The sequence below is a fragment of the Ornithodoros turicata genome, chromosome 9, assembly GCF_037126465.1.
Source record: "Ornithodoros turicata isolate Travis chromosome 9, ASM3712646v1, whole genome shotgun sequence".
Classification (NCBI taxonomy): domain Eukaryota; kingdom Metazoa; phylum Arthropoda; class Arachnida; order Ixodida; family Argasidae; genus Ornithodoros; species Ornithodoros turicata.
In genome coordinates, this window is record NC_088209.1 from 24,936,440 (window position 1) to 24,953,282 (window position 16,843).

The 16,843-nt window shown below is 46.1% G+C and overlaps 1 protein-coding gene across 7 annotated transcripts in view; it reads left to right on the top strand.

Annotated features, from left to right (window-relative positions):
- Positions 1-16,843, top strand: part of LOC135368445 (cadherin-23-like) — a 489,752-nt gene that overhangs the window by 250,507 nt on the left and 222,402 nt on the right. For all 7 annotated transcript variants that reach the window (XM_064601708.1, XM_064601707.1, XM_064601705.1 and 4 more), the window contains one exon: positions 5,876-5,957. The gene's annotated coding sequence lies outside the window, so the exon portion shown is untranslated. The remainder of the gene's footprint in view (positions 1-5,875; positions 5,958-16,843) is intronic.

Here is a 16,843-nt window from a genome sequence, read left to right on the forward strand (position 1 = left end):
TCGGTGATTGATTGATTGATTATTTAAAGGAAAACCAGGGAGAAACACCTCATCCCATCGTCATTCATGTAGTTGTTGTTGCGTGTTCGTGATGAAAGAAATGTTGAAGATGTGGGCTCAATTTTAGAACAAAGTAATCCTGCTTTCAAAGCCGAATTCTCATTTTTGAACACGCAGTGCGATCGATGCTAGTTGCCCAGGTGTTACGAGAAACATAGGATGATGAGAAATCAAAGGAGTGAAGCTATATCGCCTTGCGGATCTTCCATTGATCGGACTTAGAGCTGCTTAGGGAGAGATATCAAAAAGCATGCGGGACACCACGGTAATGCTGAAGCGGCGATGGAGGTGTATCAAAAGGTAACGCGTTGGCATCTCGATAATGAGCAATGCTAATATTTTGTGGACGAATAATGAGTAATGTAATGCCATTATGTTTCGGCAAAGTAATCCGTAATGACGTTACTCATTACTTGGGCTGTAAATTCATGCGTTGTCGATAAAGCCATCAGTTACAAGCCTACACCGTGGGAAACCTTTCCCTTCTCTTGTTTGTTACTTTGCATTAAACATATCCCCCCCCCCCAACAGTTACGAATTGTGGCTATGGTACAGGCTAGGAATATCCACATTCTCGGTTTTCCCAGTAGTCTTCTGGAAAAATGTAACGTAATTAGTTGAGCGAAGTAATATCATTAGACACGCATTACTCAGCATGAAAAAGTAACGCGTAATGTAATATATTCCTTTACAAAACTTTAATCAGTAATGGTAATGTACTACAAAATAAGATAACAGTTGTCTCGCGACGTGAAGCCCCGAATTATTATTAATAGTATTGCAAAATAAAAAGTAATTTCACCAACTCCTGCTGATATGCATGTGTTCGTCGTGTCATGCTAGGTTACATTCAAAACGAATGATAATGTGTGATAAGCGACGTCCCTAATGCAGTTCTTCCAGTTAATCCGTCAGCAAGTTACCACATTGAGTTCATAATAGTTCGACAAGCACCACAGAGACAGGGACGGGTACAACAATAATTAAAGACGCAAAACACGCGTTCATTTGAAGGCCTTTGATTGATTGATTTTAAAAGAAAAAAATGAAGATGTTAGTCGCGAGCCACTTGGGACTGGCTACTCCAGGACGCGTTATTAAGAAGGTCTTTCTTTCTCCTATTCTGCCTGTGTTGCGCTCGTCTCGTGATGAGCAAGTTAACCTTCACGATGCTCTTAGGTTACGGCGTACGGCTGCAATGTCTAACGTCCCTTTCCACATCATTAAAGAGCAACAATGTACTGATGTCAGGACTTTTATGGGAGGACGGGCTCGCACCAGGAGCTGCTGTGAGCCCCACGACTCCTGAGTATTGACGTCCTTCGGATACAATGTAACAAGGAAAGCCCATACAGGACATCTTTAATACTTGATAAATCTGTGTTATTTAATTTCCAACGTTAATGTACACACACAAGAAACTTTGATTCAATGAAGTGTTCGCGATGTTGCTTGTCTGTATAGCGTTTTACTCCTTAGAAATATGCGTATGTTCCGCAGCCGCACCGCTCACGAGTTTCGCTTTTTCCCTCCCGTGCTCCTAGCGCCATCTCTCCTCGGTAGACGGGGCTCCGGAGGAAAGGTCATTGAAAGGTCTCTTGAAAAGACGGAAAGACAGGCGAGCTGGAATATTTTCGAGTTCATTTCAGGGGGGATATGTTTAATGCTGACAAAAAAAAGAAAAGGAAGGGAACCATCCTATTTCCTATAAATAAATACCAACTTTGTGCACGGTGTCAGGAAAGTCGGAAAAACAGATGTTTGTTTGTTTGAAAAAAAAAAAAAAGAGGAGAAATTGAACTCGTCTCCCAGACAGATGTGTTGTTCAGAAATGCTGAGGAAATTTGAGTATCTGGATACAGGACCCTGTTTTAGGATCCCGCACGGAGACATTTGCGCCGGCCCAATACGAATTTGTCCTGTCCAAGAAAAATCATTTTGTTCTAGGACTCGTTGGCCTTTGAACAGTTCAGCTCCATATTGTGGCAAATGGAGAATAACTTGGCTCTAGCTATAGCCCGGCTAGGGCAATGCGCTTTTGGTTAACGGGAAGTAAAAATGAGTACGTGGAACCTGAAACAGGAATTGGTTAGGAGGTAGTTTGCCGTGGCATGTGGCCGACTGGGGAAAGCACATGCGAAGAGTCTAATGCAGGAATAAGCTAGGGGATAGTCTGCTACAACAGGAAGCCGACTTAGTGTGCCCGTGAACATCGTGTATTCCCGCACGGATTTCGGCAGTGTATAGTGTATCTAACGTTCTGCCAAGTCCACGGACCCCTTGAGTGGTTAAACCCGTCCCTCTAACCACCCGCGCCTGCGAATAGCCGCAACCGAAGAGTGAAATACAGCTACACGCGTGGCGAGAACCTCCTTAAAAATTTGCTTGTATTTGCATACAAAGTTGCTTAATTTAATTAAAATTTAATTAACCGCATTAAAAATTTGCTTGTGCGAGTGCTTGTCTCCTGCCTGTGACTTTTCGCTATGGCCGGCTCGTCTGTCTCCTGGGCCCACCAACGAGTGTGTCACCAACAAGCCGAACAGTTTGCCTTGCTCGGACACGATAAAACGAAAAAATGCACTGCAAAACTATCATCCATCATTGCAGGTACACGAGATGTTTCTTCTTTCTTTTTTCTAGGACGTGCAGGCAGTCGAAATGCGTTCTCCTCTTCATTGTTTAGGAACTATTATCACTACATACTTAGTAATTACTGCAGTTTTTGCGTGCCCTCGACGTAAACGAGCGACCCTAAGTCCCCACTAAGAGCCCCACGCGACACGTACGATGCAGTTCGAATGTCGCACTGGACGATATGATACATATTCCAGAGGAATAGGAATGTTCTGGTGGAGGAGCAAGCGAGACGAAGGAAGATAGATCCCCAGAGACATGGACGACACAACACCGAGCGCTCACTTTCAGCAGATTTATTTGCATCAGTATAGTTCTATTTAATCGCAAGATAATTCTAGTTCCTTCTTTTTCAACGACAGAGATGATGTGTCGTCCACGTCCCCGTGTTTGCTATTGCTTTAGGATATCCCTGCTGCCACCTTACAGAAACAGTGGGCATCTCGTTGTTCCGCTAATGATATGATTACGATTATACTCATAACAGTAGTCACAGATGCTGTTACGACCACAGGTGTTAATGGAACGCGTGACTAGCGTTATATCGTAGGCCACCACTTGTGGCGACCAACGCGACCTTGTGGCATGAAGAGCGTGCCACTGTGCCTAGAGCATACTGCATACGAAACCCACATGACCAACGAGCTTGATTATACAGCTTGATTCAGGCTTCATTTATTGCCGAGTAAATTCTTTCGGTACCCTACCTTCGGTCCCTCTTTATATCTCTGTTCCACGGGTAACTGGCGACACGAGTACTTTCGAAATTGGCGACCGCGATATACGCCGCTGTGGGTGACCAAACGACACAATGTGTGCTTCTCCACACTGGCACAGCGTAGACGAAAAACGGCATGTTTTTTGTAATCTGAGATCCAAAATTCAATTGGATTACAAAGAGGAGACTCTGGGAAGTTTCTATTGAGGTGCTGCTTGCGCGGCTATAGGTCTTTTCGAAGCGGGAGCATGCGGGATGACATTTGAGTAAGCAGGGATCGTCGAGAAGTGCTATCATTGGCCCCATCGCGAAAGTTTGAGGCAAATCCGGAGGAGTTAATGCTGCAGTCGCTCAACATATGGTGGGAGCGTGCAAAGCTGAAGTTGAATTCTTGTTGTTGAAGTTTGGGGGCCCTTGTCCCTTGAAGCACAGAGTCAGTTGGCGCGCGTGCAAGAGGACAAAAAGCACAACGTCGATGCAAAATGATGTTGGTAGTCACGATCACTTAGTCGTGCCAGTTCTTTTCTAGGAACTGTGTATCGCACGGTCAAAGTGAGGATCTCTCTGGGATATAACATAAACCTGTCGCAGTTCACAGAACTGTATACCCTATAGGTGGCGTGCATATGACGTCACACCATAGCTTTACCCGTGCTTTTTCCCTCTTTCTGGTGGACCGGAGCACCCTGCCTATACGCGTGCTTCTTTTCACTCTTTCTGGTGATCCGGCTTACGCAAATGCACCCAACCTATACAGTTCTGTGAACTGCGACAGGTACCCTACTGTACCGTACCCCGAACAGTACAGGTATTGTATACCCTATCCTTGAACAGCTGGTCGCACCAGTGCGACCTATACGTTTCCATTTTTTTTTTCTTTCTATTTCTATTCTATTCTATGTATACCCTATCTGCCAAGTTTAGCACCTTTTTCTGGCGATCATCGTAATTATCGTACCTCCAAGATATGCAATGTCGACTCTTTCATCCTTATGACGACGAGGGGCGTGTCCGGTCCCGCAGTCAGAGATCAGATAGCAGTTCCTTGAAAATCCGGGGCAAACTTGCCAGGTTATGATATACATCTTATTAGTTAGCTTTAGTATATCGGACGCTATCGCCTTTGCGTACGTAAGGGACACCGTTGCTGGGTCTGCGCACGCGCACCACATAAACAGTTTTGCGCCCTGCGCAGAACCACCACGCTACCCCTTACGTACGCAAAGGCGACAGCGTAGGATACATTAAAACTCCCCATTGCTTCGATGGGCAATGAGAAGGAGTGCATAAAGTGAAGTGGAGTGGAGTGCCAGAACAGAACACAATACAAATATAAATAATAAATGGAAACGAAGGTCGCACTGGCCGTCCTGGCGACCAGCAGTTCCGTGACGCTTGATGTGTGAAAGCATTGAGTGATTTAAAGAATTACTTCAGCACGTATGTCCTTGAGGTAATAGAGGAATAGGTTCAGAAAATCCCAGTGCTCTTTGCGCACGCATTGCATCCTGGGAGCTTGCTGCGCGAGGGAACGAAGAATGCTCCTTCATATTTCGCTTTCGCTGACCTTGACACGTCGTGGACAATGGATCGCTAGGGGAGAAATCGGAACAGTTTGTAGGCCACCCGTTTCTTTCCTATTAGTAAACTCCCACAGTTCAAAGCGACGCTAAGCACTCTGGGATTTTCTGAACTCGTCTATTCGCCAGGGCACAGAGCGCAGGTGGAGTGCCGTTGATAATGATTGCGTAATGAGCGCGTAAAGCAACTATAAGCAGCGTCGGAGGAGGGATATTAGAAGATGCCGTTCCCGAGCAGGACTGGCTCCTTTGCTGTGCATAACCTTGACAAATACTGACGAATCGCCTGGTTTCTTACGAGGCTGAGGGACCACGGTTTAGACGCTAAAAGTCTAGTGGACCAGTTGCTGGAGGCGGAATGCACAGCATGCGATGAAACCGTACGTGTTCAAGACACGTACACAGTTCGTAACAAAGACGCTCTCTTTGCTCCTGCATCTATACATACATACATACATTCATAGACACCATTTGCATCCATAACATTTATATGAGCGTCGATTGCCGCAAGTTTTGCCACTGGTCTTTCGCCGAAGACCGAAGGAGTGGGGTCGAATGCGCCTGAGCTGTAATACCGGAGACGTTCCGTCAGTATACTGATTATTATTTGAAAACAGCGCCATGATCAGAGGTACAGCCAAAGGGAGAGAGTAAAAGCGACAGCAACAGAGTCATCAGGAGGTTGTTGAACGTGCTCTATCTAGGCGGCAACATGTGCCCCAGGGGCAAAGCCAGGGGCCCAGGCAACTAGGGGCAACATGTGTCCCAGGATACCAACCCTGCCCCCCCCCCCTCCCATTACGGTCGTCATTCTCTCACCACGAGAAGGATTCCGTTTCGTTCACTACATTCATTGTATTTTTTTTTTTTTTTTTGTCAGGTGCCTGTATGCCGACAAAGGAAGACTGAAGAGATGTTTCAAAATTATATGGATAGACACAGCCACAGGACAGACACTTCAGGTAATGATTCAATTCTGTTGGCTTTCTTCTGCGTGCTTGATTTGGCTCTTTGTCAAGACTGTTCCTCTATTGCTCCATTTTAAGCGTACATAGGGCAGTACCTTTTATCTGCCGGCAATTCTTAATTGCCTTTATTGAAACAGTCGTGTGTGAGCATCTACGCACCTACGTTCCAAGCTCTGTGTACTTCGTTTGAGGAAACTTATTGAACGTCAACACTAGTACACCATCCCATTATTTAGGATTTATTACGATGAGAAATGCACAAGGTACTATGTAGATATGATTGCATGACTTTGCGTACTTTGTGTAGGGCGTATGACATACGACATGCCTCAGAACTCCTGGCAGTTAACATAAGTTTCACCCAAGGCAAGTCTGTTCGTGTGTCTACAACCCACCCTCTTCCCCTTAGCTGTACTACACGACCGAATATCATAGCCTACCAGGATGGGGCTGAAAGCGCTCGGCTAAGATCGAAGCGCTCACGGAGCTAGACCAATAGACAACGCTGCGTTCCCGAGGTCGTACGCATCTTTGGATCAAGATAATAACAGAGAAAAGCACCTACTATACCTTTGCGCTCATTATTTAACCACAGTTACACAATTCCTCAACCAAGGCGTCACACTACCACGAGTGCACTCCGAGAAGCTTCTGTTATGCATCGCATGAAAATTTCTGCGGAAGGCATGAGATGATAAAATCACTTTATTTACAAAGTCTACTCATAAGCACGGACGGGTGCTCGTGGACTCGGCTTTAAAGGAAAAAAAAATACCCGGATAATTTGGCCCAACTCTATATTAGGCCGGCTGCTCCAGCACGATTAGTGTGGCGAGGTGTCGCTGCCAGATTTCTACAAGGTACTGCGTTCCGCGAGGGACATCAGGAAGAAAAGCACCGAGTGCCCGTGGAATGACAATGAACATTTTGTACGGAAGTGCGCAGTACAGTGCAGGGAAAACCTTTTGGTGTCGGTACCAGCTCTCGGATGCTCCAGCTTTCTATCAAATCCATTTAATTGTATCTCGGTAGTCCACGTTATAGCTATGATGTGTGCAAGAAACATCACTTTCGAGCGTCCTCTCTATCATATAGAACAATGGACCGACACCTCGATGTGCGGCCTTGCATCTTTCAAGAACGTTACCTAAGTGTGCTCCTGACGAGAGAGATGCGATCTGTTCTTTTTTATCTGTAACCGCTACGGATAGCTCGAGCCATTCTTCGTCGTAAGCTCTTTTTTCATTGTGGCAGAGCGTTTCTTCAGGAGATTCTGGATTTCACTCTGTAACTTGATCGTGTGGCGTATGCGGCCAGCGACACAGACTCTCCTTGGTTCCAGATTCTTCAACCTCTTATCGCACGATGATTAGCCGAATGCTTAGGACAACAACAACAACAAATAAATCGTGACTATGATATGGGTGATTCACCGCTGGAGAGCAGTACACTGCCCCATTACACGCGAAACATTAGATGTGATATATGATAATGAATTTAAAGTTATGTACAAGCACAACAATTGAGCTGTCCTCCACTGGATGCGATACGCCGCTCAAAAGTAGGATAAAACACACACACACATGAAAGAAGCACCAATGGTCATCGATATACACAGTATGATCCTATACAGCGTCTGGAGCAAACCGGTAGACAAGAGGAACTCCAAGAGCATCAGAAGACATCGACGGTGTTGCACGTGGCTCAGACATGGGGCAAGAATTGCAGTCAGGTTGAACGTCTGTCTGCTAGCGGTACTCAACGGAGCACAGAGTTGCCGCCTCTCCGTTTCGCAGAGCTCGCATTCTGTCAGGACCTGCTCAATGTTCGCCACGACGCCACATTTGGAGCTTATAGGCTGCTGTCACAGTATCCGATCCGGTACTTGAATTGGGGAGTGAAGGCTACATTGAGATGGAGCCTGCGCAGGAGGAACGTAAAATAGCGTGGTAAACGGTCTGGAACTGAGAAAGACAAATTTGGATCCACCGAATACATGAGAGACCTGTCACTGATGTCCTGACTCCACTGCTGGCGAGTTAGTGGCTGGATGAGCTCAGTCAGAAGTGATCTCCTGTCTCCTCTCGACAACACTATTGTCTTACTTAGAATAAGCTGTGTTTGGAAGGTGACTAGTATACATGAGCTGTGAGCGTGGTGGCACACGAGTGTTCTTGCGCTGCGTTTGCACACGTTCCATCTTAGTTACTGCATATCCCTAGGCATAGTGTGCGTGCATGTACATAGCATACTGTCTTCTCATGTACATGCCTGCCCAGAGTTGCCCTTATGTCTACAACTGTAGTTTGCAGGCTATTGAAATTGTTCGACACGCGTCCCGTATACAAGGTGTGGGTACGCTTCCTTGCGGCGGCGCACCGCGATCAGCAACAGCGCAGATTTGAGCCTCTAGGAAGGCAATTCATGAAGGCTACAAGAGACCATGCATTTGTTAACTTTCACCAGTACCCCGATGTACAAGTGACGTACACCCGTGGAAGAACTATGAGAGTAGCCAGTCCCGAGTGGTTTGAGACTAACATTCCCCCCTTTTTTTCTCTCTCTCTCTTTTATTTTATCAATCAAGATCAACTATGAGAGTTCGACATTCGTGCGCTTCTCCTTCACGCAGAGCTCTGTTGTGTGGTACAGGGCCGCCAAGACTATTTTGCTGAAAAGTGACATCGTGCTCCTCAATTTGTTTCTGCATCCCAAGTAAAACACTCTGCAGAATACGGCTCTCTGTCTATTGATAACGCTCTGCTGATATGCGGACATTTTGCTCGGCAGTGGATGCCCTGGGCACACCTCATGGGGACATTTTGGTTCTCGGCGAGTGAGAAAGAAACCCCGCGGAACACAGCCGGAACTGGAACCATATGTCACCTCCCAGTCATCGCGCTGAAGGCGACTACAATGTGATATATGAAGAATTGAATTGGAAAAAAGAAAAACACTGAGATGCTCCATCAACATGGACGTCGGCTGCAACTTCTTTATAGCTGCGTGCTATTGAAATGTAATGAAGCGAAAAGAATAAGAAATAAGTGTAAAAATATGTATGTTACTCTGGAGATGCACCTGTATGCCAAAAGACCGACAAAAAGTCACTTGAGGAAGGAATAAGTACCCAAGAGCTCAAGAACCCAGAGGTGAAGAATCTCACAGAATTGTATAGATATTGCAAATCACGTTTCGATTATCTTATATCTCTGGAAGCACAGGAGTCCACATTGTACGCGAATGAATCCGTGGGAAAAGCATTCCCTTTTCACAACCAGGGTGTCTAACCGAAACATTTTTCGTTCCGGTTTCCGTACCGGTTGGACGAACGCAGTAAAAAACAAACAAATAAATAATAATAATAGTAACGGTTGATACCGATTCCAACCGGTGTCGGCTATGACGTCAGCACGAGGCACCATCTATGATGTCCTCGGTGAACTGGTTTCGGATTGACCTGTGCACGCGCTCGCGACTTGTCGTTATCCCATAACGCGCGCTAAATGCATCACTGCGACCCGTGATTCGCCACGAGCTCTCGCGCGAGCCAATCAGAGCGGCTTTGGAGCGCGCGAACTTTAGAAACAATGATAACGATCGCTATGTGAAAGTTGAAGATCGGGGCCCAGGGGTGCGGAGGTTCTCAATTTCACCATTTGTTCTCGTAGTATACGCGACTTTCATGAAGTAGAACATGTGAGCACCTTGTATTGTTGACTGATTAGATGAGTCACAAAATTAGTGAGCCCATCTTCCTTATCTTTTAGCCTACCACTCCCTATAACCTTAATTTACTGATTTGCTTTATTTTCCCCAACCAAGTCAACAACTGAGGCCAGTTCGAAAACTCTGCCTTATTGTAAGCACCAGACAGGTTTCTGAATAGGGCTTTTTGCTTCTTAGCTAACTGCTACTCATAATATTTTCCGAAGAATCACTTCGGTCCTGAAGAAAATGTGGTTCCGAATTTGGAGGTTTCTCAAAGAAAATACAGGAACGAAAGTCTAAAACAAGCAAGGTGTGCGCGGCCATTCGATTCGAGATTTTAAGACAGATTCTAGAAATGATCTGGAGGAAACTTGAAAACGGCAGAGATGATGCGATAGAAGGTGCTTACAAGCTTGTTGGTCGTAGTCCATCTTAAGATCGGTAAAACAAAACTGACTGCTCTAAAACACCGAACGGAGGCGTAAGCGCGCTGACGACGTGAGAGTGTATATAAGCAAGTTTCGTCACGTTGCTTTTCGAAGTACTTTTTTTTTAATTCGGTTCGGTTCGGCACCCCGCTCACAACAAAGCTTGCATGGACACAGCTATATTTCAGCGTCCGTTTTCGGATCCCAAGACCGAGGACGCCAGCAGAAAGTTGGTGGCATGGTAGTCCTATAAGTTGCCTGCAAGACGTTCAATACGGCGTGCCATGTGCTGAAATATCAGCACTCGTTAAAGCACCAGCCCGAATGCTATTGCCGGAGAAGGCATACGTTGTGCAAGAAATCATCAAAAAGGAAGGTCCCGGGTGGATTGAGGCATATTTTCCACTCAGCAATCGTGCGTGGAAAGAAACTATATACAAATACATCAATACGCCAGCGAAAAGGTACAAAATTTAAAGGATGCCTACTCGCAGCAAACGTGAAACACGACGAATACTGTATATTGATGTGTTCATGAACTATTATATACTACAAGGTATTTAAGCCTTTCGAGAGCACACCTCTGAGTGAGAGAAGTCAAACCTAACGAACCAAGTGCAGAAGCTGGAGAAAATTGCTAGTCATAACGATTCATGGTAAATCTGATCGAATGGTGGATTTAAAGAAAAATAAAATGGAGATTTCGGCTTCGCTAGTGTGAGGCCATCAACTCCACATCACTTGCACCATGCAGTTACATTGCACGGAACGATGACGACAGTGACGGTGATGATGCATGATAAATCTGACTGCTTTGGATTGAATTGATTCAAGTATTTTGACGTGTATGTCGAAATGTAGTTATCTCCAGACGTACATACAACCACGATTTTTTAGCATCGGCATGCTCGTACATCAGCATATTTATTCCCGCAGAGCTTTCAGTGACCCAGGTACTTTGCGCGTGCGTACCATAGGGACATAAAAAAGGGGGTGTGCTTGTTCATGCTTTTCAATGGCTGTCGAAAGCCCAATGTGCCCAGCTTGTATGAAAGAGGTAACGACTTTTGTATTTCGTATTCCACGTGCCCGCGGGCGCAGGAAGCAAAAAAGGTCGCCTCGCTGACGTAACAAGGAACTGTAGATCTTGCTCGTGATTGGTGGGTTCTGCTAGGATTCCTCCGTGCCACAAGGTGGAGTCAAGACGTTGAATGCTACCATTCAGGATCACTCAAGCTCAGCAGGAAAAAATACGTGAATGAGGAGGAGAAGGCTGAAAAGAAGGCGCAGGCGAACGAAACATTTTCCTGGCTTTTCAGACCCTTTCTTGCTGGGGCCTTTTTTTTTTTTTTTTTTTTCACTTATTTTTCCTGTTCCATGCCAGGCGAAAAGCAGGTCGCATTGTCTAAGCAGAGGAGGTGGAGCAAGCACGGTCGCATTTTTTTACGGGGACCAATGACGCTTGTGTGCTGGTCCTGCGTCACAAGACGCTCTGCTCCAATGGCAAGTGTGCTTCCTCTCCTAAGTATTGATCGAAAAATGCCGAGACTCTGTTATACAGGGTGGTTCAATCGGCATTCGTGCGTGAATTCGATTGTTACATCTTCTGGAAACCACTGCAATTTCAAGATTGTCGTTTCGTGGGTTACCCTCGTTCGTTGTCGAGCTAGTGAAAGATTAATGGAGTTTGGCAACGCCACGTCCTTGTGCTTCTTTTCCTTTTTGCCGTCTTTCTCTTGTTTTGTGTAACCAGGTCCCATTTGAGAACGTAATCTATCAGAATTACGCGTTTGATGAAATGGCAGACGTCACTTTTCAGTGGATGGTTGGCTACGTTGCGAGTACCATGCAACTTGCATCAATATCTGCAGCTCGGTGCACTGCAGTTACTCGTCAATAAAAAAACATTTCGAACCTGCGCTGTTGCCATGCATTACAGACAGTGCACCATCCGGTGTCCTGCACCAGCTCCCATCGCGGGAACTGGTGATAGTTGGCTCCGATGCTGACTGGAGGTGATGTTTGGTGACGTAATGGAAAGTGATATATTCCATTTGTTCCAATCCCGGTACCGGCTGTGCTCTCTGCGTGCAAATACATACACAGTTCCCTGCGAAGTCGGCCCAGAACGCACAGTTGCCCCCTGAGCGAACAGCATGCTGCCACCGGCAAAAAAGTCGCTGGGCTCATTGATTAGTTCGACCCTGCTTTCTATTTGTTATCATTGGACATCTTGGGGTTGCGTTTGTTCTGTTCTCCTACTTTCTTTCCTATTTCTGTGTTCTGGAGTAATAGTGTTCCGACATTGTCGGGAATGACATCTCAGTTTTCTTACTTTTCAATCAATCAATCAAACAAACAAGGTGGTGGTGGTGGTGGTGGTGACGGTGACGAAATCCGGCTTGCCGTTGTTGGCCTCACTTATGTGGGCAGCGTCACGACTGTAGCCAGGATGAGATGAGAAGGTGTGATAACAGATGAAAGAATGATGACGGCCGAAAGTTAAGATCTAGGGCAGTCACTGCCAGAATTGGTGAGAAGTCCGAGCAGTACTCATAACCTTTGAGCGAGGCCAGATTCCTGGAGAAAGCAGACGAGGCTGCGAATTTTGGAGAGTCTTTCCGTGAAAGAGCCTCTGGGATGTAATACGTCATCCACCGTACAATTCCTGCAATGGTCAAGGTATTTCTCCCGCACCGCAGCATATGCACAGCAATGAAGCAGGATGTGTTTGATAGTTTCAATTTGCTGACAATGTATGCAGCTTGCGTTGTCTAGAGAGCCAATCTTGAATAATTGTGATTTAGTGAAAGCGCTTCTTGTTCGCAACCTGAAGAGCCGCTGTGTAGTAACACACCACCGACCAAGCAAATGTGTATTTGTATCTGCAGCAATGCACGTTCGTGTAATTTATCGTCTATTGCCAAGTTGAGAGAAATGCGGAATACTGATAGCTAAGATGATGATGATGATGATGGTAGGAGGAAAAAAAATGCAGATGTGAGCCCTGCGGGTGTATTTTAGGAAAATTTATCTCTGGTATCTGTTTGATTTATTGAATATGTTAATTAATCGGGTGAATGGATGTATAGAAACAAAAAAGTCCTTTCCTGGCTTCCTTATCATCTACTGCGGGTCAGTATTATTTGCCAGTATTATTGTGGTGCACGCCAACTCAAATACGCAGGCTCGCTACGGCAAACTGTCCAAAATTTTCCCCACCATCATGTGTAATCTGACGTAGAATTCACCATTCCGTGACACAGTCCTTGCAGCAGATGGCACAGACATCCACCCAGTTTTGCACGGTCGCTTTCCTATAAAGGCAATCTTCCATCTAGTATTTCCTTCCATCGCATTTTTCCCCTCTATCGCCTAAGCATTGCTTATCGTTATTCCCCTTAACTAAATTAATTTGCACAACATAATCCAAGCATTCATCCGTTCAGCTCAGAGCAACCGAACGGCGCCACAGTCACGTATGCTCGATGACACGCTCGTTCAAGCACTTCTCTAATAAATTGACACGCTGCTTCAATCTGCGCCTTGGGAGCGTTCATCCAAATGAGCGACCACACTATATATGCCGCCATGCGGTTGCACGGGCGACCAATTTTTCAGCTCTCTCGTCGAACCCGACGAACTGTGTCCCGAGTGTGTCGCCTCTGCCTATTTTCAGTCCCGTTGCGTGAGCTCGGTGTACTCAGCGAATATGTACATCCGTATGTATACACTTGTTTCATGCGTATTCGACAGAGCGTTACCGTACGCATGTTGTAATTCTCGCGATCATGTGTATGATGTGGGGATCCCTAAGTGAATTAGTTCTTGCATGGGTTGCTTTGACAAGTATAGTCGGTCGGAAGGCGTTCACGATAACCGTTGCGAAAAGACGATATACGCCAGTCGCTTCGTTGCTTTGAAGTGGACGACACAACGCCTAGCTGTTTTGTGGTATCGTTCGTATTAAATGCCGCAAACGTCATATCATTATAGGATATGTTGCCGCCGTTTCTGGCAGGCAGACCTTTCCAGTATAGCGGTCGCCTCGATTTTGTGCGAGTGTTGCTGAGGAAGACTGGGTGTTACTGAACTGCTACTCACACACCCAAAATTGCGAGGCTGCAAGGAAATTGGGAGTCCTGCGGAGGTCGGAACTGTTTAACCCGCGCCCGACCTGCAACCTCGCGTTTCATTACAGAAATTAAACCCGCATCCGCCTGTACAACTCGCACATTCTTTTCGAAATCCCATCCGCACTCGACCCGCCACCCCGACGGGAAGAAACACACGCGTGAGCTGTGAGCGGTGGTTTACCCAGAATTTCGTCCTCGGGGGTGTCGGGATCCGCAGGGAGGGGGTGGGGTGGGGTGGTGACGTCACAACAGGGAGGCTATTCCCGTGTTCATGCTTTTGCAGAATATTGCCCAGTATCACAATTTTACGGGGTGAGGGAGGTCTCTAACCCCCTAATCACCCGAACACCCCCTAACCCCCAATTTTGGGGGGTTAGAGGGTGTAGGGGCTCTGGATAAATCATTGGCTGTGAGTACCCCACGAGGCTGTCCCCGATGGGTGATGTACCTGGAAAGTTAGCTGTACTTGTTGACCGCGTTGTTAGTAGTACCGTGTTAGTACGTAACGAAACAGAGATGCAACTTGGACGACTCATTAAATCTTTTCTTATTCCCCCGTTTAGAGCATGGCGTACCCGTGTCCAATTCGCTACGCGCACAATATACACGCAGGGCTGAAGAAATAGGGTGGCTATGTAACGGTCGGTCTCAAGATGGGTTGTGCGATTTAACTACGTGGCACAGACGTCATGTACCGAGTTACCGAAGTATAGCGTGGTTGATATGGTGGAATCATTTCATCGCGCAGCATGACGTGGCCAGGCTCCGAATAAGAATGACAGGAAATCCATCATTCGCTTCATATCCGGACCTGAGAGTCTAGAGCGTCTGCTTAGAGCCATGTTCGGTCATGGCTGGCAGATCGTAGAACTGCCTTCCTTCATCCTTCCTGCTCCTGGCAACTGGTCCGAGAAGACTCGAAGTAATTCACACAAGTACTGTACACAAAGCCCTGGCTTCGGATGGTGGCTGCGTTTCACGCCTCATTCTTATTTTTGGTGATTTTGGTCTTCATGGTAATATTTCCGCTCACGTTCCCGTCGAAGGTGTACCGATAATGGCTGTCCGATTGGCTTCCACGCTTATTTCCTGCGCGCTTTTGCCTTCTTGTGATGTGTCGGACATTTCCTATTTCCCTCTGCAGGAAGCCGTATGTTAGGTTAGGTTAAGAGCACTACGAAAAATATGAAGACATTGGCTTATACTACAACCGAGGAGGAAGCTACACGTCTGGATACTTTCCTGGTTCCGGCATGAATTATGCTTGACCTGCAGAGTTGTGGTGCTGAGTAAGGTTGTGTTACATACAATGGCAGAAAATGTGCATGCGTCGCCGACACGGTAGATGCATTAGTGAGTGTTCGTTGAGTGTTAGCAGACTGATCTTGGCAACGTGACTTACGAACTACCGTGTCTACGGCACTCTATTAACTGATAAGATTCTGAATTATGCACGCTGGCATTGGTTCCGGTACCCAAGCAGCACAACATCTTGACCCAATATTGGGCCAATATCGGCAATACCGGTCCAATATTGATTCAATATTGGACCAATATTGGGCCAAGATGTCGTGCTGCTTGGGTAGGTACCGTAGATTCGCGGTCACGTTATCAACGGTCAATATTGTGCCGGTATTGCCGATATGGGACCAATTTTGATCCAATATCGGACCAATATTGGGCCAATATTTTCGATATTGGGTCAATATTAGGTCAAGATGTCGTGCTGCTTGGGTTGGTACCGTACATTCAGGGTTACGTTATCAACGGTCTACTAACACCATCTTTATAACTATATCTATTTATATATCTAGTTAACTGTAGAGCACCATCGTTAACGTATGATGCTCCAACCTGTACTGATGTTGGATGTTGATACTGGACTGTTGTTGATGCTCCAACCCCCTCATGTCTCAATGGTTATGGTACTCGTTCTTGGATAAAGTTATTTAGGCCACACTTCTAACAACGTCGTGTTGATGCCGCTAAGAAAACGTATTGTAGTGTTCCACAATACGACAACAGATTGTAGACAAAGAGCCCGTGTGGGGACTATGGGACGGAACCATAGAACTAACAGTTAGGGGGTCCAACCCCAGCCCGAAATCGTACCGTCGCCGTCAGGGTAGTGCATTTCGCCATATGCACTAGACTGACGGTGGAGGGGAAAAAGGATAAATCCTCTAACCCATGTAAAGTTCCCGTAGGACACGCCTCCCGAAATATTTTTCTGGCTGCGTTAGTGGTCATATTTCATGGTCTATAACTGATCATCGCTTGCTCACTGATACTTCCGTGGTGTCCCAACCCACTCGTTGAGCAATGGTGGTTGAGCACTGCCTGCTCAACGCATGAAAATGATGATGATGATGGTAGGAGAAAAAAGTGGAGATATGAACGCATGAAAGTGTGATGTGATGTGATTGAGAAAAAAAATGAAAGTGTTCAGCGGAAGACCTATTCATTTTGCTGCTGTTGTTGCTGAGTATGGATTTCGCGTACGATTTCTCAACCGTTTCAATCGAAATACAGTACTGCTGACTATACCACCTTCCTTCTTCTGTTTCCAACATCAGCTCTATCACTCATTTCAACAATGCACTTA